This window comes from Ochotona curzoniae, unplaced genomic scaffold (assembly GCF_017591425.1).
Source record: "Ochotona curzoniae isolate NIBS_2020 unplaced genomic scaffold, NIBS_Ocur_1.0 contig_291, whole genome shotgun sequence".
Lineage (NCBI taxonomy): Eukaryota > Metazoa > Chordata > Mammalia > Lagomorpha > Ochotonidae > Ochotona > Ochotona curzoniae.
The window spans coordinates 15,594,338-15,617,691 of NW_024465649.1; the positions used below are offsets into that span (position 1 = coordinate 15,594,338).

Below are 23,354 nucleotides of genomic sequence, written 5' to 3' on the forward strand. Positions count from 1 at the left end.
TTTGGCAAGATCCTATCTGTCTTTAATCCAGTCACACACACATATGTATATATACGTATATTTCAATCATTGCAATATTTATCTTCAGAAATTTAATTTGTGTCTTTTAAAACACTGTCCATGACTAAACTTCGCTTTTTAAGTAGAGAATACAGTCATAATAACATATTAAATGTTCTTATTTCCTAAGTCTAATATCTGGGTCACTTCTTATTGATTGATGTTTTCTCCTGAGTCTCTCCCCAGGGCCGTATTTTTTCCTGCCTCTTTGCATGCCTTGTACTCTTTGATTGGATTCCAGACATTGTGGAATTTACCTTGTTGGGAACTGGGTATTTTTATACTTCTCTAAATATTCTTGACCTTTGTTCTTAGATGCAGTTTAGTTACTTGGAAACCATTTGATCCTTTTGGATCTTTATTTTAAGATTTGCTAGGCAGGGACCAGAGTAGCTTCTATTCCAGAGCTAATTATTCTCTGTAAGACCCTTCTGAGTACTCTACCCTTGGCCATGTGACTCAATTCTTTTGAAGTAGGAAAAGACACTTTCTGATTTATGTGAGTTTGGTGCACTGATGGGTCTTTCCCTGGCCTTCTGTAGCTTCCTCACAACATACAGTCAACACTCAAGGGGAAACTTTCACAGATCTCTAGACTTCTCTTCATGCGTTTCCCCTCTCTCCAGTTCTTTGTCTTATGAACTCAACTGTCTTGCTCTCTCTGGGTCCTTGACTGTGGTGCTTCAATCTAGGAAGTCTGCCAGATTCTCCCTCCATGTACTGAGGCCTAGAAACTCCCAGAACAGTCAGCTGGAGCTACCTTCTTATGTGTTTGTTGTTTTCAGAGACCATTGTCTGTGCTATTTCATGAAACCATTATTTCACCTATTTTGTTTTGGAGGGTGTGGGTTGTTTTAGGTAGGAAATCAAATCCTATTATTACCATCTTGCCCTTAAGTGGACATTCCCAGGGAGAGAGGAAAGGGAGCCATTTATATGAAAACATCTTTATACCTGTAAGACTAGATAGTGTGAGGCTGCCAGAGCAGAATGTGGCAGGATTTTGTAGAAAGAATAAAGGATATTCATGAAGACACCATGGTTTTAAGTCCTGGAAAATGTCCCCAATTCTCCAGCTCCTTGCAATCTTTAGGACAGAAGCCCACAATCTTAACCTATTATTCCAAGAAAGTACCCCCAGAAGGGCTCCTCAGAGAAGACAAAGAAGACCAGGAAGCAAAAGGGTAAATAAGACAAAGTTAAAAATTGTGTAGAAGTCCATTTGGTCTGAGGGGAAGAAGGCTTAATTTGTTAGGATGCTAAGGGCAGCCAAGCCTTGAGGATTGAGGAGCAATTCACTTGCTGCTTTAAAAGAGTATCTGACATAGGAAAATTGAAATTTGAGGTTGAAGATGTGAGATATCCTTAGACAATTGCCCATATTCTAACCCTGAGAAACTTGTACAATGGTTATGAGAATGCAAGTTGTCAAGGAAAGTGGACAGAAGTGTCAGTACCATGGAGAGCTCACCGGGAAGCCTTCCTGAAACACAAGGCCTTGAGTGGTGACCAGCTGGTATGCCTGGCCAACGCAATCCTCAGACAAGAGTGTTCCCTAAGTCTAAATTAGAACTGGAAGTGAATCTACCCTTGCCTTACATTGCTTGCTCTTGGAGTAGTTGGCAGAATCTGTAGTTAGGATATCTCTAGAACTGTTATCTGAAGATCTGGATTTGAATTCTAGTTCTGCCACTAACCAGCTTCATGGCTCTGGATGAATTAATTTTTTTCTCATCTCTAAAGAGAGGGTAATGATGCTAACCTAGTGGCATTGTGAGGACAAAGTCAGACAGAGCTTATAAAGGAAATGTGCAGTGCCTGGAACAAGGCAGCTATCTCTCAACACTTTGTTGAGGGGTGAGTGACATTTCTAGCAGTTTTAGGGCTTTTTTGGAAGTCACGTAAAGGGTTTTAGGCTGGATAAGGCGGATAGGACATTATAGGCAGAGAAAACAGCAGGAGCAAAGACAGAGAGGCATTGAAAGTAGATGACTTGGCCAGGAAATGGAGAGTGTTTTAATGAGACTGAAGCTATTCTTCTGTTACCATTATCCTTAGGCCTCCTGAGCCACTATTTTCGGCACAGAACACTCTGTTGAACCTCCAGACTTTATTTCCAGCTAGCCTATTGTGTATCTCAGTTGAAAGTTCCATATGCACTTCCACCCCACCTTTCCAAAACAGAATTCATCAGTTCCCTCCAACGTACTCTTTAGATAGCTTGTCAGAAGGTAAAAGTATGTCATACAAATAGTCTAAAATTGGGTGAAAGTTTTCTTAAAGAATATGGTGACCTTATTCTCCTTTCTAACTAAGCAGGAAATGAGAATGGCTTAACCTGAAGCAAGTGCTGACTGGGTTACAGAATGAAGGACTTCCAATGTCAGGGACTGTAAGAAATTCACAAGTATGGATCAGAGGTAGGCATGCAGTTCTCTCCCCCGAAGAAGAGGAGACATTATCATCTAGCTGGAATGTCCTTCTTCTTCATCACTCTTTAGTAATGAAGAGAGAGAGACTAATAATTGAATTATTAGTATCCTTCTAACAACAGTTTACACTTGAACTGAGCTCTACAGCTTATGAGAGTTTTAGTTATCTGACTTTAAAAGCCACCTGTGAGGTTATCAAGACAAGGACGATTGTTTTATCCTCTTGTGCTCTCATTTTATACACCAAATTTGAAACTTCAAGCCATAGAAATAATGCAATTGGTAAGAAACCAAAGGATGCTCATGGGAGTGAAATTAGGTCTGCTAGTGCCCATTCAGGCCTATCCTTTTCCTCAATATGGCATTCTGACTATCAACTGAAAATAGCAGCAACCGTTGAACACATGAAAAAAGATCCATAGAACCCCTCTTCCTAGTGCTGGTTGTTACAGAAGTAGGAGAATGAAGACCCAACCTCAAGGAATACAGGAGTTTCCAACCAAAGCTCCAGGGCTAAACTATCAGAAAGGAGGCAGACCTGAGGTCTTGTCAGCTCCAAACAATAGAAATGACAGTCATCTGTGTCTCCTGGGGCCTGAGACTGGATCGTTTGCAAGGTAGCTTGTTGCTCCCTGCTCGCTGCTCTCTGTTCCCATTGCTCTGGGAAGGATGTGTCGTTGTAGTTACCACCCATCTTTCAGATGAGGGAAGATGGATGAAAAGGCTCAACAAAGTTAGTGGATTAGCCTGAGGTCAGTGGTCAGTGGCTGAGCTGCTATTTGAATTGCCTTCTTGGTTCTCTCTCTCTCTTTCTCTCTCTCTCCCTGCATCCCAGCTGCCTCTGCGTCTGACCAGACTGAAAAACAAATCCTATAATTGAGTTGGAATGTGGGTGCTGGGGCCCGGGAGACAATGTTTCCTGCTTTTCAATCTGTTCTTAATTTATTAAAGTGATGAAATAAGGAAGAGGCCCAGAAGGGGTGGATGTTTTCCATCAGTGAGTCAGGGGAATGTGCAGAGGCAGGAGGTCAGGAGGAAGCCACATTGCTGCAGCAGCTTCACCACCCGGGCACAGCCCACACAGATGCTCTTGGTGGTGGTGGTGGTGGTGGTGGTGGTGGAGCATCCAGAGCTGTCCTAGGAGTGAAATAAGCTGGAAAGATTCAAATCCTCCAGGATTCTCCCCGGAATATGGCCTGGGTTCCCACTTTTCTTACAGATATCCAGTGTCCTTAGGAGAGAGTCCCAGGGAAGTGGGGAGGGACCTAACTCTGTCTCAAGAGAACCAGGAAAGTCTTCCTAGAGAAGGTGACAAGGAAGCCTGAGACTGGAAAGGTGACCAGATATTATTTGGAAAAGGGCAGGTGAGGATGAGAAGATGTCCCCAGGTGATGAAACAGCAGGTGAAAGGCTTGGAGGTGAGAGAGAGTGGCTGAGCCAGCAGCATGGAGAGCCTGGAAACCCAGGTGGGGAGGAGTTAGCACTGCTCACATCCCAGAGGGCCTTCTGGGTCAGGCCGGACTTCTGCTGAGGAAGGGTTTTGGCTGTCAGTTTGATTTCTCTGGTTTTGCATAGAGGTTAGGTTGCAGGGAGGGGTGGCAGTTCAAGGCAAGGAGGAGTAAAAAGGTCAGGGAGTTGGTGGGCCTGAGCTAAGTGTGGAGGAGGGTAGTGGGATGGGGAGAGAGAAGCAGAGTGAAGAATGAATGGATACAAGAGTGTTTTACTAGGAAACAGGTCCTCTGGGGGATGACAGTTGACTGGGGGAGCGGTGTATGGATTGAGGAAGAGGAAGGAACTGACCCAGGCCCTGGTGACTTAGCTCAGGAGGCCACTACTAACAGTCTGCCTTGTTTCATTTGTCCTTGAAACCATCCTTGGGTCCTTGGGATGCTAGCCATTCAATATGACTTAGCATCCATCTGATCCCTACTGTGTGCCTCACCAGGAATCACGGATTTTTCCTGTACCAGTGTAGCTTACATTCTAGTTGGGAAGACATATCTGCTGACAGATATACCCAATAAAAATGCTGTTGGGTGCTGTACTCTCAGATCTATAGGAAGGTGCTCAGACATCCATCCAGGACCCAACTCTGCCCGGACTCCTGCACATCGTCATTAGTACCTAACTCTGGTTGGAATGGAAGCTGGGGCTCTATCCTCCATTCCAGTCAACTCCATGGTCTGCCTGCTTTGAGAAGGGGATAAATAAATGGGAGGTGCTTATAGATTTGACTGGGCTTGACACTTGGCTTTGAGCTCAATGAAAGCAGGGCCCAATGTTGTGGACCCTGCAGAGAGAGCTGGAGAAGGGGGCAGGATCTAGTGTTTAGGAAGTCTGGTGTTCAGACTCCAGTGCCACTTCCCATCCAGGTACCCCCTTCTTCTGTGCTTCCCACTTTCTCCTATCCTCTTCTTCAGTGGCTCATATCTCTTCTTCTGGTCACTGCCTGCTCACTTGTTATTCCCACTTGATCAGTTTGGAATCTTCCAGAGCCCAGCGTATTGTGAGGATTATATCAGGGTTCAGTCATCTTGAATTGGATGCTTCCAATTCTCCTTGTTGATTTCCGCATGCTCTTACAAAGTTTGCATGTATCTCAGCGAGTGCTCACGATGAATCTGGCTCACTGTAGGCTCACTGTAGTTCGCGTGGCATGAGTGTGTACCTCATGGGTGGGTCTTTCCTGGATGTTTTTCCCTAAGGGACTTCCTGCCCTTTCTGGCACTCTTGTCTCCTCGCCTCTTCAGCATCTTACTCTGACGAGCCCTGCATACTTCTCTTTCCCAGAAATATCTTTCAGGATAACTTGAGTCTCTTAGCTGTGATTAAAATACTCCTGGACACCCTGGGGTTTGGAGCTTGGTCTCTTGGTGCGTATCAAGTGCCTGCATTTGCCAACTGAGCTTCTCGGCTCTGCAACTTCTAACAGTAAGAATGAGCCTTGCTTGGTTTTGAAGGTGAGTGGGCAATAAATGATAAAGCTGCACTCAGCCTCCTGCTCCGTCCCCAGCCCCTAAAGCACCCCCGGCTAGTTCACAGCTTCTCCAGGGGCTGAACTTGTGGTGGAAGGGGTGGAAAGGTAGCAGCTTGGGAACTGTTGCGTTCAGTTTGTGTTTCTGGGATTGCTTCCCTCTCACCCAAGCCGATCATGGTGTTTTAATGACTCAAAATCATGAATATTAAACTGAGGGAAAGTTGACAGTATTTAAATGAGCATCATTAAGAGACACATAAATTAGCAGGGTTTTTAGTTCTTGTGGAACTGCCGTTTCAATGTTAATTAAACAACCGGAGTGCTCGGGCGCTTTTGCAGCAAACTGTCCCCAAAGTGTGCTGCAGAATATCATTATGGGTGGCTGCCTTGCTGGTTAATTATTTCCAAGTTGATTTTTTTCCATTGCTGCAGTAGTTTTATGCTTGTCTTGCATTTGGAAAAGGTGATGGGCTGGCCTTCTGAGGAGGCTGCCAGGGCAAGCTCTGCCAGCCCATGGTGAAGACCTGGACAGAGCTGGACCCTCATGCTGCCCCCTCACTCCCAGATGCCCCTGCTGATCCTCCAATGTCCTGATGGACTAAATCCTTATCAGGAGACACCTGTCTCCTTAGTTGCGGTCAATCCTACTCTCAGGAAGTTGGGGGGCGGGATCCCAGTTTGTATGAAGCTCTGGGATATGGAAAGAGTGACAAAGGTAACAGGGTAGGAGGCAGGGCATTGAAGGCTTCTAGGGCTGTGTTGAGACCATGTTGGAGTGAAGCAACAAGGAGATCTGGGATGATTCTTAAGGTTTATTTACTTAAAAAGCAGAGCCAATAAGTGAGTGAGCGAGAGAGAATCTTCCTTTCCTTGGTTTACTCCCCAAATGACTGCAACAGCCCTGGCTGGGCCAGACAGAAGATACAAGCCAGAAATTCCATCTGGGTCTTCCATGTGGATGGCAGGGGTCCAAGAATTTGGGCCATGCTTTACTGCAATCTCTGGCAAAGGAGATGGGTTGGAAGTGGAACAGCCAGGATTCAAACCAGTGCTCCAAATATGGAAAGGTGACGTTGCAAACAATGTTTGACCCAAGTACCACAAACTATCTCTGAGATCGGGGATTTGTTCTGGATTCCACTGGTCTAAGCTAAGTGATGTCAAAGCATCCCCTACTAATGTGGGCGTTGGTGGTATAGTGGTGAGCATAGCTGCCTTCCAAAGCATCCCCTACTCCTCTCTGATGTCAATCTCTTTAATCACAAAATGAAAAAATTAAAGTAGATTATCCATTCTCAGATGGGGTGATATCGCCTCTCAAAGGGCAAAAAGTGGTTCTTACATGGGTGAGTGAAAAGAGCTTATTTTGAAAAAATTGTGCAACACACACAACTACATGCAGTACATATACAGAATAAATGTGGGATGTTGGCATTTTATGAGGGAAGCAGAATTAGGAGAAAAAACATGTAGGGGTGGGCATCGTGGCATGCGGGGTTAAGCTGCTGCTTGTGATGCATCACACGTCAAAGTGCTCTAGATTGAGCCCCCATCTCTGCTTCCAATCCAATGTCTGTTAGTGTATACCCTGGAAACAGCAGATTTGGATCCTTGCCACACACATAGGCTCCTGGCTTTGGTTTGGTGCAGCTCTGGATGTTGTGGGCATTTGGAGGAAGAGCCATGGTTGCAAGATCTCTCTCCTCACCACTTCTTCCTTTCAAACAAACAAAAATCAGCTTTTGACTAGGTTGGCAATAAAGACAAAGACATTGAGAGACAGCAAAATGAATAAACTGCAGATGCTTTTCCTATAATGAGAAGACAGCCTACAGTGATGGGACCCCTTGGCATCAGACCCTGGCACACAGAAATGATCTCGCCTTTACCTGTGTGAACTTTGGAGGGCCCTTATGGCCCCGGGCCCCATGGACCTAGTTTATCAACTCAGGATGGTCAGAGCCTGGAGGCAGGGGCACACGCAAGGCAGAAGGCAATGAGGCAGCTGGGTGAAGAGTCCTGTCTCAGAGGCAGAATGTGTGGCTCCAGCCACCTACCTGCTGGTGCTAAGCCTTGATTACAGTACTTACAAAGATGTGCCATTTTGGGTGAGTTCTGAGCCACTCTAGGAAAGGGGGTGAGAAATGGTGCAGGGAGAGCTGATGCGAGCATTACAGTAAGGGCTCACTAAGGGGTGAATGTATTCACCACTCTTATTTATTTTAAATGTTTGTTTATTTGAAAGGCATAGACAGAGAGATGAGAGAGAGAGAGAGCTTGGGAGAGAGGCAGGGAGGAAAATAGGAGGGAGGGAGTGAGGGAGAGTAATAGGAGAGAGAGAGAAAGAGAGAGAGAGAGAGAACTAGAGAGAGAGAGAGAGAGAGAGAGAGAGAGAGAGAGAGAGAGACTAATCTTTCATTGTTGGTTGCATTTATAGACCTCCATAAAGGTCCATAACAACCAGAACTGGGCTAGGACAAATCCAGGAACTAGGAACACCACTCAGCCCACGTGAGTGGCAGGAATCCAAGTATTGGAGCCATCACCTGCTGCCTTCCACGGTTCACATTAGCAGAAAGCTCAGTAGGAAGTAGAGGCGGGACTTGAACTCAGGCATTGAGAATATGGGATGCACGTATTCCAAGCATCAGCTTAATCCTCTGAACTACAACCTCCACTCTTATTTATTTAAAAAAAATTCTCCTTTATTTGAGAAGCAGAGAAATGTACAGAGAGATCTCCCAGCTGTTTGTCATTCTCCAAACTCCTGCAACAGCTGGGTCTGGGCTGGGATGAAGCCAGGAACCAGGAACTTAACCCAGGTTGTATGTGTGGGGGTGGGGAGCAGGGACCCAACTATTTGATACTTTGCCATTGCTTTCCAAGGTCTGCATTAGCAGCAAGTTAAAATCAGTAGTTGGTATAGGGTTCAGGTACTCCAATGTATGATATGAGCATCTTAACTGTTAGGCTTAAACATCTTCCTTCCCACACTCACCACTGATTTGCTTTATTTCTGCTACTAAGTGTTCTTGAGTGAGGCACTGAGCCCCTGTGGGTTTTGTGGTTCACACCATGCCATGGTTTTGACTCTGTGAGATCTTTGTATACACTTAAAAAAAAAGTCTCTGCTGGAATTTCCCTCTGCCCGTGCCTGTTGGCTAGACTCCTGCTGCTCCCTAACATGCCCTCTCAGCTCTCAGTTCCCCATCACCTTCCTGGCCTCCTCGGGCAGGCTTCGGTGTTCTCTGGACTCTTGTAGGAGAGCCTTGCAGTGACCTTCCTCCTTCCACGTTTCTGCTTTGCATTTTTGTGCTGTCCCCCTGCACTCTAATGTTCTTTACTTCCTCCAAATGTCTGCTCAAATTCACTTTCTCCATGGGAACTCCTTTGGCTACCCCACATAAACTAGTTTTCAAGACATTACCAATCTCCTCCACTTTTTTCCTTCTTTTTAACCAGACCATGCAGTCACCAAGAGCATAGCTGGTTTGGTCATTGTTTCAACCCCAGCATCTAGAAGAGCACTGCACGAAGGAGTGTTTGTGTGTGTGTATTTAAACATATAGGTGAAGTTGACTTTCTTCTTCCAACATCCCATGTTGGGTGCTATCCGTATAGGTAAGATCAGCTTACTATGGGCTAAGGCTATGATGGAAAGACCCAAGATCAGGTATATACCATCATGGCAAAGGCTCTCCTTTCCCCCTTTCTCCTCACATAGGTTAGTTTTGATTTTTTTAAAAAAGTCTTTCAGAGAGAGAGAGAGAGAGAGAGAGAGAAACTACTATGTTAGTTGATTGCCAAAATGTCCCTAATGGCTGAAGCTGGGTTTGGCTGAAGGCAGGAGGCTGAAATTCCATCCAGATCTCCCATATGAGTAGCAGGGTCCCATCCACCTGAGTCATCACATTCTGACTCCTGGAACTGAGTTAACCTAGAACCCAGGCACACCAAGCAGTTGAGCTGGTGTATATTTTGTTGTCTAGTGTTCATTAAGGGTGTATTTCCTGACCATAGCAGGTCACTGATATTCAAATCTGGGTCTCATATTTTGCCCTATGATTAAAAAAATGCTAGAGCAATTCCCAGGAAGTAACAGAATTTTTGCAGCCATGCCCAATGCTGAGCTGGCCCAATTGCAATGGAGACTTTCCAAGGAGAAGTAGCTGAACAAATGGTTTCTCTTTGGGGATGCATTAATGTTGATTAACTCATTTTATAGCCATTCAGGCAGATTTATTTAAAAGGACATTGTTCATAATACAATTTCAATGGAAAGAAGACAAACCTGATTGTGTGTATGTGTGTATCCATCCATCCATCCATCCATCCACCCACCCATCCATCCATCCATCCATCCATCCATCCATCCATCCATCCACTAGAATGAAATCCACCATGTTGTGTACCAGAACATGGGGTGAGGGGTGAAATAGGAGAAATGGGCCAGAAAAGCCCTTGGAGTTGGGTTGCTAATATCAAACCTGGGTTAACGGAGTAGAGCCTCTAGACTCTATAATGGTGTACACTTGTGAAGGTGACACAATGCAGAGACTGCATAGCACTGGTCCTTTCCAGGAGCAGTGAAGGTTTGGAGATGAACTATTTTTCTTCGTTTCAACTTGACCTTCTCATTTCACTTCCATGTGTTCATGGGAAAATCTCAAAAGAGCCTCCAGCCATGGGTGTAACTTCTTCCTTTCAAAAATCTTTTAGATAAATTAATATACGGGTCATCTTGGGTCTAGAGAAACTTCACAAGTACTCAAATGACAGAATAATAAAGGAAAAGATTAGTAGAGTTATAAAACTTTTAGATACAGTGCTTACCAAATCACTGAAATACATTGATATTTTCTGTGTCACACTGTAAGCTCCACATGTACGAGTGCTACATGTTCATTCCCTACAGTTATTTGGCTGATCTCTGACAAATTATATCAATAAACAATAATACATAATAATAAGCAACATGAAGTTCACTGTTACCAGTATTTCTTATGAGTAGAAGCAATGATTTAATTAACAGTAATAACAAAACTTTCTTTGCAATATTCTCTATTGCTTCTTTCTTGCCAATGCCAAGCTTAATCAGAAAAAGCTCACGTACTTTGGAGTAAATGGCAAAAATGGCCACAAGATTGAACAAGTTCTCCCACCAAGATGTGGAGTGCATTTCAGGATGACTTGGTAACTTGCTTTGGACTATAAAAAAGTGACATTGGGGTAGGTTCTAAGTCTGGGTCAACAGACTTGCTACTTCCTCCATTGCTGAACCTACCCTGAGGAAGTCAGTTGTAGACACATAGGTGAGTACATGAACTAGCACAGGAACAAACGAACAAACGACACGAGCCGTGCATAATACCACAGAGTAATAGCTAGGAAACACTTTATCTCCTCTTCACATTCGTGGGCTGTGAACAGATCCAGAGGGCCAGGGATCCCACCTCCTAGGACCTCAGGGAGGGATGGCCAATCCGGGGAGACCAAGCTGAACTTTCTCTGCCCCCAGCCAAGATTTACTGTCATCTTTCCCATCTCCAGAGCTTTTCACATCAGGTCTGTCATCAGGCCTATGAAACATTCCAGAATGTAGGCAGAGCAGCTCTCAGCTCACTCAGTAGATGAGGGAATGAAACTCTAGTGGCTGATGACTTGCCTGAAGCTCCACAGCTCCTCTGATTTCCTTGACGTCACTGCTCTTCCATGGGTTACTGGGTCTAGCCCTGAGGGAAAGGCTCCTGCCTCTGCAAGATGAAGATGAGACATACCAGTGATAAAATGGATCCTTGCAACTTGGGAGGCAAAGATATCTGCGAGTCAGAGTCAGGGCCAGACAGAATGTCTGAATGGTGGAAGTGATGTGTTCTCCACAACCTTGTTGCCGCAGGAAGAACAAGAATGTTTGCCAAAACAAACTTTGGACCCAGCACAGAGTGTTTTGGGGGCAATTGGAGAACCACAGAAAAAATGAGGTCACATGCTCAAAACAAAGGATGTTGAGATGAAACAAATGTCTTTCTGAACATAGTTTCTAACGCCACCATTTCTAGCAGGAAGTTCCTGTCATCCCGATGGGACCATGTGGCATTCTACCACATTTTCCTATTTCCTGTTTTCCTCTGTCACAATTCCAGTAATTGGTAGAGGAATCCTTGCTTAGGCTATGAAATCCTTGGCCGCAGGCTGGGTTGAAGTCCTTCATGTATCCCACAACCACAATCACAAACTAAGCCATGTTCTCACCATGTTTTAGTCTGGCCCTGGTTGGAAACTGGTCCCGAGACGTAAGATGTCAACTGAGTCCTAACGTTGGACACAGTTTGAGTGATCCTGCCTCAGCCTGATTTCCAATTCTGGTCATAGGCTGAGTCTTACAGGCTGATTTTGATCCCAGCCTGAGCTCTGACCTTGGTCCCAGGCTGGGCTGAGGTCTAATCCTATCCAGAGATGGGTCATCAACCTGGGCTCAGACTGAGTCTTGAACTTGGTCATACATGGGAGCTGGGTGCTCCTAATTACCTCACAGGGCTCAGTCTGGCCAACGCTTTTTGGAATTCAAACAATTCCTCGTACAGGTTTTCCTTTCCTTGTTTTTCCTGGTTCTGCCTTATATCCCTAGTGTTCTGTGAATGTTCCTGGCTGTCAGCCACACAGGCTGGCCTAGTATATAGCCTCTCCAGTTTGCTGACAGGGGCTGCTTGGCTGAAAGACCATGTGCTGTTGAGCTCGTGTTCCTGTGCCTGCATTGGAAAAAGAGCAGGAGCCAAGAAGGCCTGCCTAGTCATAGATGAACCTCTTTTTAGCTTTTTTTCAATTACTTACTTTATTTACTTGAAGGGCAGAATTATTAGAAGAAAGATGAAGAGACAGAAATCTTCTGTCTGCTAGTTCACTCCACAAAAGGAAGCAATGGCCAGGGCTGGCTCAGGCTGAAGTCAACAGCCTGAAACTCCATTCAGGTCTTCCACATGGGCGACAGCATCATCTTCCACTGCTTTGCCAGGTGCATTATCAGAGAGCTGGATTGGAGGTAGAGTGGCTGGCACATATGGGATGCCAGGTTGCAAGCGGTGACTTAACTTGCTGTGCCACAGCATCAATTTCATCAATGAAGGCTTTGACTTCCTCCACCTGGCTGTTTCTGTGATCAAAGGACATTGGAGAAGAGTGTTGTCTTTCCCTCCAGCAGAATTGCAGGTGGCATGATCTCTTCTTCCTGAACCCAGAGTCCGTCAGAAGCAGGAGGGCAGTCAGGAACTCAAGGGCAAAGAGAAAGTGCACTTTTGCCTTCTCAGGCAGAAAATTAATTATAAAATCAGATTGTGTAACCAGAATTGTTTATATCTGTGTTTCAAGGAGTGTGCCATCTTCTAAACCTAATAGATGGAGCAACCAGAGCTTGACTGTACAACAGTTTTTAATTTGCTTGGAAATTAGTCAAATTATGAAGAAGTGCTTTTCCATACAACACAAAGGCATCACAATTGGTAACTTTTAAAAACAACAACACAGATCTCAACATTGAGTAATTGAGGAAATGCATTCATTAAGAACAGGTTGTGAAGTTCTGGCTCGGGGGTAATGCCACTTTTAAGGGTGTATTAATACCTAACGAGACATCATACTTTGGCATTATGGTATCTGCACCAGGTTTGCCCTTCAAGGCAGGCCTGGGAGTCAGGTGGGTAACTTACCTCCAGTTCCCAACAGAGGAAAGCCAGTCTCTGGGTGCACACACTTGCCCTGAGGCACAGAGCTCAGCTGCCGCTGTCTGCATCTGCTCTGCTGCCTCTCTACATCTGATGAAGGTTTCACCTTTACAAAGAACAAAGTTTGCTTGGCAACTTACACGTTTTTGTTCTCCCAAAGATTGATTGATTTATTTGAAAGGCTGTTGTACAAGTGGGAGTGGGAGAGGGAGGGAGGTAGAAATAAAGAGTGTTCATTTTTCGCTTATTCATTTCCCAAATGGCTGCACAACCAGGGCTGTCAGGCTAAAGCTAGATGCCAAAATTCCATACAGGTCTCCTACGTGGGTGAGGGGGTCAAGTACTTGGATGATCTTCCCAGGCACATTAGTATGGAGCAGGACCGGAAGTAGAGTAGCTGGGTGTTATAAGTTGGTGGCTTAGCCCACTGTGTCACAACACTAGCCTTTTGCAGATTTATTTTGTGTTGATGATGATTGTAATGTAAAAAATGTCCACATGTTGCAATCTCAAAGCTCCTTTTCACGAATACCGTCCTATCTGCCCATCAATCCATTGTGTGAGTCACATGTGTCACTTCTCCCATTTGAGCCTCAGTTTCCTCCTCAGCAATTGGGGTAATATCTACTTCACTGATTGCAAAGAAATTGATGATGATGTTGTTGGTTCATAATAAGTGGTTGTGAATTAATTATTGGAAAAAGCCAAGGTGAGAGCCTAGAACCACGCTGGTGTTCAGTAAGTGCCCGGGTAATACCTCTGAGGGTGCCTGTGCCTGCCTTTGGGGAAGATGTACCCCGAGGTTGCAGGAGCCATGGAACAAAACTCTGCCATAGGCAGCTGGGCTTTGAGAGATTGTGTCATGGAGTTTGGGAACTCTTCTCAAACTTGTCCCTGCTCTTTCTTGGAAAGGATGGCCTGCTAGGCCAGGCTTGTTCTGGAAGTCACACCGTAATGTTTTTTCAAGTCAAGGGGGTAGGGCAGATTTCAGAAGATAAAAAAGCTAATGGCAGGACTTCTAGGGAGAAGCAGTGACTCCAACAGGCATGGAGGCCTGGAGGAGAGGTGAGGAACCTGGCGAGGGGGAGCCCTGTGGGCCTAGAGAAGCTGATCTGTTCTGATTGATTCTAAAGTATTATTTATTTTATGTGGTAGGAACTCCTACCAGGTCTCCCACAGGAGTAGCACGAACCTAAATGTCTGTGCCATCACTTGCTGCTTCCCAGGTGGATTGGAACTGTCCCAAGTGGTTGTTTAACCTGCCACCACACTACCACACCTGTGTATCCGACAAGTGGAGACCCTTGAAGATTTTATAGGGTTGGGGGCAGGGAGTGACATCTACTGATTTTCTGTTTGGCACTTCACATTTATCTGTCTGTTAACCCTGCAGGTAGGGGTGTCTACCTTCATGCCCATTTTACAGACTGTAAATTCAAATTTTGAAATTCAAAACAGTCCCAAGGAATTTGCCATGGTGGCACAGCTAGGAAGGGCGAGAGTCCAAATTTGAAGCCAGTTCTAAACAATTCCAGAGCCCTGACTCTTTCAGCACAACTTGCTGCTGTCTCCTATATTGAAGCACTATATGCTCAAGAGGGCAACAGTGAGGTCAAGTTCTTGGCGATGATGAGAGGTTAAGCAGAGGGGAGACCAGGACTGTCAGCTCCTGATGTCCTCCATGTTTTCTCCTCCCCAACAGGAGTTAGGCGAGGCGCTTCTCCCTTTGCTGCCTTTCTCTCATCTTCTCCCTCCTGCTGCTCTCCCGCCTCCCTTGCCCTCCAGTCCATTATCCTGCCTTTTATCAGCAGCAGACATCTAAGGACAGCTGCCTTCACTGGCTGGTCTATCCTGACAAGTGATTTGCATGCACAGCACACAGCTGAATGATGGGGCGCTGCGCTTCAATCCAGGAAGGAGGAGTTTTTGCATTGGGCTTTTCCCAAGCCTGACACCATGCCTAGTACATAGTAAATGCTCAGTGAATGGTAGCTCTCTTCCTGCAGAACTAATGTCCTTCACCCCTGAAGGTGAGAATTTTAGAGCCTGAAGGCACCTTCCCTTGTCTTCCTCCATCACCTATCAGATTTTAGCATTTCCTGGGCTAAGAGGTGTGTGTGTGGGGAGGTTCTCTGGTCTCTGCTGATCCTGGGGGAGGCTGGGGTCCTGGCTGTGGACCTGGCTGTGGACCTGATAGAAACAGAGGAGGCTGGCTGCTGCTTGGGCAGCCTCTCTGAAGACCCTGGCCTTGGCTGCTTTGCATGCGGGATGAGGGCTCCTCTGGTCAATTTGCTTTCACTAATGTCAGGCCCCCGCAGTGCGGTCGTCGGTTGCATAGCAACTGACCTAGCAGCGCAGCAGAGGTGGCCATGCATAAAAGATGACACATGATGGTGGGGCTCCGGGTGACGATTTGCAAATTTAGATACAGTCGCAGCAGGAATATGAACTGGGCACTGGGCAGGCGTGGGGGTGGATGGCTCTCCCTGTCTCCTCCCATTTCATTCAGAAAGCCAGGTTCCCACTGTACTGACAGAGGTCTGGGGAAAGAGCAAGAGGTGTGTGTGTGTGTGTGTGTGTGTGTGTGTGTGTGGCATAAGCTTCCAACAAACCATGAGCTGGGCTGGGGGAAAACAGTACCTGCATATCCTCACAGCACAGAGGGCTCCCTGGCACCCTGAGCACCCTTCTCCCATGGCCTGGCCTCCCATGGATTTCTCCACCCTGAGGGAGGCTGGTGAAGCAGTTGGTGTGAACAACCCCTTTTGCCAGACAGTTCCTTCTGTGCCACTGTAACTGAATGGAGATGAAGTGTGCTGGACTTGATCCCTAAGCCTGAGTTCAAGCCCTCCATCTGCTACTTCCTGATATTGGAAACATCTGTAGGTGACAAGAAATCACACGGTCTTGGTTTTATCTGATACTAACTGAGCATCTGATACGAGTTAGGCACTGACCTAAGTGCTGGGGACACAGCATTGGAAAATACAGTCCTTACCTTTGAATAACCCTTACAATAGTAGGAGATGTTCAGATAATGAAATTATGCTCTGATGGATGGAGTGCAAAAACAGGTGAACTAAGAGGATGCAATTTCAGCTGGGAGTTTTAAAACTATATGGTTCTGGCTAACCTCACTCTGGATGGGGACAAGTCCTGGCTGAAGCCAAGGCTAGGTCAGGAGGCCAAGGTGGTCAAGGCCACAGGCTTCCTAAAGAACTTCCTGATTGAGCTCTTTGTTCCCCACAGTCAGGCGGAGGGGTTCTACGTGTGAGTCTATGCAGCCCATGAAGGGGACTATGTGCTATTCCACCACGAGGGCGGGATGGACGTGGGTGACGAGGATGCCAAAGCCCGGAAGCTGTTGGTGGGTGTGGATGAGAAGCTGAATCCAGAAGTCATCTGGAGACATCACTTGGTGCATGGTCCTGAAGACAAGAAAGAAAATCTCGCCAGTTTTATCTCTGGACTCTTTAATTTCTATGAGGACCTGTACTTCGCCTACCTCAAGATCAATCCCCTTGTTGTGACCAAAGATGGCGTCTACGTCTTGACTTGGCAGCCAAGGTGGACAACACTGCTGATTACATCTACAAAATGAAATGGGGTAACATAGAGTTCCCACCCCGCTTTGGGCGGGAGGTCTATCCAGAGGAAGCTTACATTGCAGACTTGGATGCCAAAAGTGGAGCCAGCCTGAAACTCACCTTGCTGAACCCCAAGAGCAGGATCTGGACCGTGGTGTCCGGGGGTGGTGCCTCAGTCATGTACAGTGACATTATCTGTGACCTTGGGGGCGTAAATGAGCTGGCCAACTACGGTGAGTACTCGGGCACACCCAGGAAGCAGCAGACCTACGACTATGCTAAGACCATCCTCTTCATCATGACCTGCAAGAAGCACCCGAAGGCAAGATCCTCATCATTGGAGGCAGCATTGCAAACTTCACCAATGTGGCTGCCACATTCAAGGGCATCATAAGAGCCATCCAAGATTACCAGGGCCCCCTGAAGGAGCATGAGCATAAAAAATTAGCATTTTTGTCTAAGGAGGTGGTCCTAACTATCAGGAGGGCCTGCGGGTGATGGGAGAAGTGGAGAAGACCACCAGCATCCCCATCTGCATGTTTGGCATGAAGACTCACATGACGGCCATCATGGGTATGGCACTGGGCCGCCAGCCCACCTCCAACCAGCCTCCTGCCGCAGCTCACACTGCAAAGTTTCTGCTTAAAGCCAGTGGGAGCATGTTGACTCCAGCCCGCAGCAGGACTGCATCCTTTTCTGAATCGAGGGCTGATGATGCAGTACCTGCCAAGAAAGCCATGCCCACCATGCCATAAGATTCAGTCCTAAGTCCAAGACCCCTGCAAGGGAAGAGCACCACCCTCTTCAGCCGTCAAACCAAAGTCGTCGTGTAGGGCATGCAGACCTGGGCTGTGCAAGGCCTGCTGGACTTTGACTACGTCTGTTTCTGAGATGAGCCCTAGGTGGCCACCATGTTCTATCCTTTCATGGGTGACCACAAGCAGAAGTTTTACTGGGGACACAAAGAGATTCTGATCCCAGTGTTCAGGAACATGGCTGATGCCATGAAGAAGACCCAGAAGTGGAAATGCTGATCAATTTTGCCTCGTTCCGTTCCACCTATGACAGCACCATGGAGACCATGAACTATGCTCACCCGCACCATTGCCATCATAGCTGAAGGCATCCCCGAAGCCCTCACCAAGAAGTTGATCAAGAGGGTAAACCAGAAGGGAGTGACCATAATTGGACCTGCCACTGTTGGAGACATCAAGCCTGGGTGCTTCAAGATTGGGAACACAGGTGGGATGCTGGACAACATCCTGGCCTTCAAGCTCTATTGCCCTGCAGTGTGGCCTGCATGTCGCGGTTTGGAGGCATGTCCAACGAGCTGAACAGCATCATCTTCTGCAACACGGACGGTGTTTATGAGGGTGTGGCCATCTGCGGTGACAGGTACTCCAACTCAACCTTCATGGATCATGTGTTATGATACCAGGACACAGCAGGAGTCAAGATGATTGTGGTGTTTGGAGAGACGGGTGCACCGAGAAGTGTAAGATCTGCTGGGGCATCAAGGAAGGCCACATCACCAAGCCTGTGGTCTGCTGGTGCATTGGGACCTGTGCCACCATGTTCTCTGAGGTCCAGTTTGGCCATGCTGATGTCTGTGCCAACCAGACTTCTGAAACTGCAGTGGCCAAAAATCAAGCCTTGAAGGAGGCAGGGGTGTTTGTGCCCTAGAGCTTCAACGAGCTTGGCAAAATCATCCAATCTGTATACGAAGATCTTGTGGCAAGGGGTCATTGTACCTGCACAGGAAGTGCCGTCCCCAACAGTGCCCATGGACTACTTCTGGACCGGGGAAGTGGGTCTGATCCGCAAATTCACCTTGTTCATGACCAGCATCTGCAATGAGTGGGGTCATCACTGAGGTCTTCAAGGAGGAGATGGGCATCGGCGGGGTCCTCAGCCTCCTCTGGTTCCAGAGAAGTTTGCCCAAATACTGTTGCCAGTTCATTGAGATGTACCTGATAGTGACTGCTGACCATGGGCCAGCTGCCTTGGGGGCTCACAACACCATCATCTATGCCCGGGCCGGGAAGGACCTCATCTCCAGTCTCACCTCAGGACTGCTCACCATCTAGCATCATCCTCATGGAGTTTGTGAACAAGATGAGTAAGGAGGGGAAGCTGATCATGGGCTTCAGGCACTGAGTGAAATCTATAAACAACCTGGCCATGCACGTGCAGATCCTCAAGGACTATGTCAAGCAGCACTTCCCTGCCACCCCTCTGCTAGATTGCTCCCTGGAAGTGGATAAGATCACCACATCAAAGAAACCCAATCTTATCCTGAATGTTGATGGTTTCATTGGAGTTGCTTTTGTAGACATGCTTGGAAACTGTGGATCCCTTGGGAGGAGGCTGACGAGTACATCGACATCAGGGCCCTCTATGGCATCTTCGTGCCTGGCAGGGGCATGGGCTTCATTGGGCACTACCTTGACCAGAAACGGCTGAAACAGGGACTGTATCATCATCCCTGGGATGACCTCTCCTATGTCCTCCCAGAGCACATGAGCTTGTAACTGAGCCTGGAGCCCAACTGCAGTCACGCGGACTGGCACAGGAACTTCTCCCTGAGGAGCAGCGTGCAGACAGCCAGCAGCTGGTCTGGGAAGGGAACAGCCACTGGGGCACGCAGTGAAGGCCAACTCCCTTGGGCTCAAGCCCAAATGGGCCACACAAAGAAGCTTACTATTTTTTATTTTATAAACATAGAAAAACAAAACAAAACAAAAAAAACCAAGGCAATATTTGTGACATTCGCTCTGCTACCTGCTGTATTTATTACATGGATATATCCGAGTACTGTCAGCATCGTGTTCCTTCTCCTGGAAGGGTGTTCAGATGTTGTTTTCTTTTTTTCCATTAGTTGAGAAGATTCTTTTTCCCTTGGAGGAAGGAATGACACTCTGTAAGGCTCTGGGTGCTACTGTCCACTTCCAGGCACCCTGACGTCCTGTCTCCCCTCTGCCCTCTTCCTCCTCATATAACATGAATGATGTTGTGTTAATCCGGTTTTTAAAGACTTTTGTGTATGTTATATGTGTCAAGGATTTATTTAGCATCCCATTGAGATGTTCTGTAGGACCGAGGAAGGTCTGCTTATGTCAAGGAGGTAGGACACTTGCATTCTTGTCATTGTAATAAAGTGTGTGGAGTAGTCACTTAAAGTGTAAAGTTGTAACATACATATGTTTAAGATGAAACCACAAGGCAGAAAGCTATGAAGTGTCTCGTGTCTTAGTTCTCCGTGTCTGTGCAACTCCCTCGGCCTGTGCCTGCAGTGCGTGATCCAGGACTCCATCAGCTATTCTGCATCTATACTCCGCCATGGGGTGGGGTGGACACCGCCTCAGTCTCATCTCTGTATCATCATAGTCCAGTGGAAATAAACTATACAGTAACGAGGAAACCATAAAAAATAATACTATATGGACTGGGCAGGAATGCAAGCAGAGGAGGGGTGGGCCTCAGGCTCAAGGTGCAGCACAGGCAAAGGCATGGGGTGAAAGCGTGCACATGTTCTCAGCAACAGGTGAAGGGAACTTACAGGCGTTTGATGGGGCCAGACTGAAATGGTGCCTTCCTCTAGTTTAGGACTTGCTTGCTAATTGCCAGAGTTCCTCAAGGATGCGTGTCTTATTTTTTCTGCCCTCATCATCCAAAGGCGGGAAGGGGTAACAAGCCATACACCCATTGATCACCATCTGGAAGGGTTTGAAAACCTACCTGACCCAAATAGAGGAGGAAGCAGATCCAGGGAAGAGGAGGGCCTGGAAGAGGGTTCCAATGAACATGGGTGGGGATGGAGGAAGAAGAGGGGAAACAGCAGTGGGCAGGTCAAGGGCTCCTTGACACTGAGCACTCTGAGGTCTACCATGTAAGAAGCACAGTGGCTTTCCCAGTGCAGACAGCTCCCATGACAGGACTTGCTCAGGGGAATGAACTCCAGTGCAAATATCACCAGCAAATGTGAACTGCGCTGGGGGCAGGCGTGATTCTGCCCCACCCCACTCGCTAGCAGTGTGCCTGGCACAGACAGGTCCCTGTTGAATGACCATTGAATGAACAGCTTCTCACTCTCTCAGAGCTTTGGCACCCACTGTTGGATTTGATCCTGGCAAAACTTCTTGTCTCTCCACTTTTCAGATGAGGAAGCAGCTTGGACTGGATCAGGAATTTGACCCAAATCATACTCAGCATCAGGTCTCACATCGTGTCCTTCTTTACTTGAAAAAATTTCTTTGTTACTTTGAAGTTTTGGATTAACATGTAATATTTGCATATCTTTTTGGTACAACATTTTAACACAGACACAGCACAAACTGCTCAAATCCAGCAGTTGCTATCTCCCAGATCCTTCCTCTGTGATCAGAGCCCACCAGCCCCTACCTTTGGATATTTCTGCAGCCTGGGACCTGTGATTGTGGTCAGTAGTTGGCCCACTGTGCTGTGCAACCCTGTAACCGTTTCTTGTCCCCACCATCTCAGTGTCTGTGATCCACATTCTCCCCAAATCCTTCACCAAACCCTTTCCAGCTTCCAGTAATCACTATTCTGAGTTTGGATCAAATTTTTTCCTTAAGCTTTCATATACTGGAGAGGAATGTGGTATTTATCTTTCCATGTGTGGCTTACTTAGCCATCTCAGGTTCCATCCATTCTGTTGCAGTGTTAGCATGGCACTCTTTTTGGTGGCTCAACGCTATTCTATTGCTTGCATCTTTTTTTCTAGTCTGTTCTGCCTTGCACTTGTGCTTTAGTACCTATATTTTTTTGTTGTTGTTCTGGAATGTATTGAGGGTAACTGTGGCATTGATACTAGACAAAATTATTGACATTTGCAGTTCATCCCAGAAAGCTGGATTTGGAGCCATCAATGAGCTACAAAACAGTCTAGCAAAAAGATGTCATTCAAACAAAAAGTTAGCTTGGACCTCCCTGAATAGAATCATATAATAAAAATTAATTCTCTTACAGGCAGCATCTTACCTTATATCTCATCATATTTTTTTCTCCCATCTTTCTGGAGACATTTGCAAGGGTTAAAATCCCAGGTCTGTTGGCTATTGAGTGGGATAACCTTGAACACTCCATTGTGTCTCTCTTTCTTGTGTCTTTCTATTAAACAAGGACTAACAGAACTCACCTTACAGAGTTATTGTGAGAATTAAATAAATTACTGTATATGAAGTCTGAGAACCGTGACTGCTCTGTGATGGGCACGTCATCAAGATGTGATGTTGTGTCATAAACCCTGTGGTTGTCCTTGGAGTAGATACGAGGATGTCACTCAGGTGAGGAGTGGAGTTGGAAAATGGAAGGTGAGGAAGCCCTTTTAGGTGGTTTGATCACGTGGGTTGATTCTAGGGAGATGCAGGTGTTAGCCAGGTCAAGACACAGAACGCAGTGTTCCAGACAGGGTTACTGGCAGGTGCTGTACCCTAGAGCTTCCACCCTTTCCATTAGCAGGGGAGGTAACTGAGGTGCACAGAGGAAATGCTCTCTGCAGAAGATTGTGCAGCAAGCCCGGTGTAAGGCCTGAGGGGAGAGGACAGCTCTCTGAACCTCATGCATGGCTCCACGGCTTCTCATCGCGGCCTGTGTCAGAAGAGCACAGGCAGGGAAACATGGTCAGAGAAGCAGGACCTTCTCCAACATCCCCAGGGGAAGCTGGTTCCCGCTGTGCCTTTGATATTTTTTTTTGGTGGGGAGCAGAAAGCAGTGGCTGTCAAGTGGGTTGGTGGGGCTGGGTCTTTGAACTTCCTGCAGCCATGGCATTCACAGATCTGCTGAGCAAACATGCCAAGTTCTGGCTTGGTGAGGGACCTTGGTAAGCTGGAATGAGTGTGTGTGGTAGCACATGCTGATCTTGAGGCTTGAGGAGGTGCCTGGAAGAGGCAGACACAGCCTCAGTTCCCTGGGACCCAGGGCGGGGCCTCGGCATCTTTCTGTGTGTGTTCCCGCACCTGTGAGCAGTGGGATGGTGGTGATTACAGCCCTTTCTTCCCTAGGACAGCCCCAGAGCAAGGCCTTGGCTGACACAAGGGAACCAGCAGATGGACTATCTCTCTTCTCTTTCCCCCCTCTCTTTCTCTAACGCTGCCTTTTAAAATAAATGAATCTTTTTTTTTTCCTTTCTCTTTTTAAAGCAAAACCCTCGGAAGCAATTTCGTTCTCTTGGGAGATATTTTTCTGGATCTGTCTCATGCACCGTTGTTGAAACTAGACTTTCAGTCTGAGGGAGGGCACCTGAGGATCCTGGAGGAGTGGCTGGATGTCAGCTCTGGCTGGGCCTGGGCTCCACAAAATCAGCCTGCAGCCACCCAGAGCTCCCCTGGCTACACAGGGGCGAGGTGAGCCCTGGGCCTCGCTTCCCCATCTCGAAAATAAGCACAATGCTAGACCACATCAGGTTAGTATGGCAGTTAAATGGATTGAGTGAGTTAATTTTAAAAAGTGTTCAGAACATGCATCCCTGCATCCAGACGAAAGATGGAATCCCAATGAAACTGTTGGAGGTGTGTAGACAATGGGATGCTGGACTGACATTGTACCAACAATGTCGGGG

General features: G+C 46.8%; 1 pseudogene; it reads left to right on the plus strand.

Annotated features, from left to right (window-relative positions):
• The first annotated feature begins 16,305 nt into the window (after positions 1-16,305).
• Positions 16,306-19,305, plus strand: LOC121155321 (annotated as a pseudogene).
• The last annotated feature ends 4,049 nt before the right edge of the window (positions 19,306-23,354 follow it).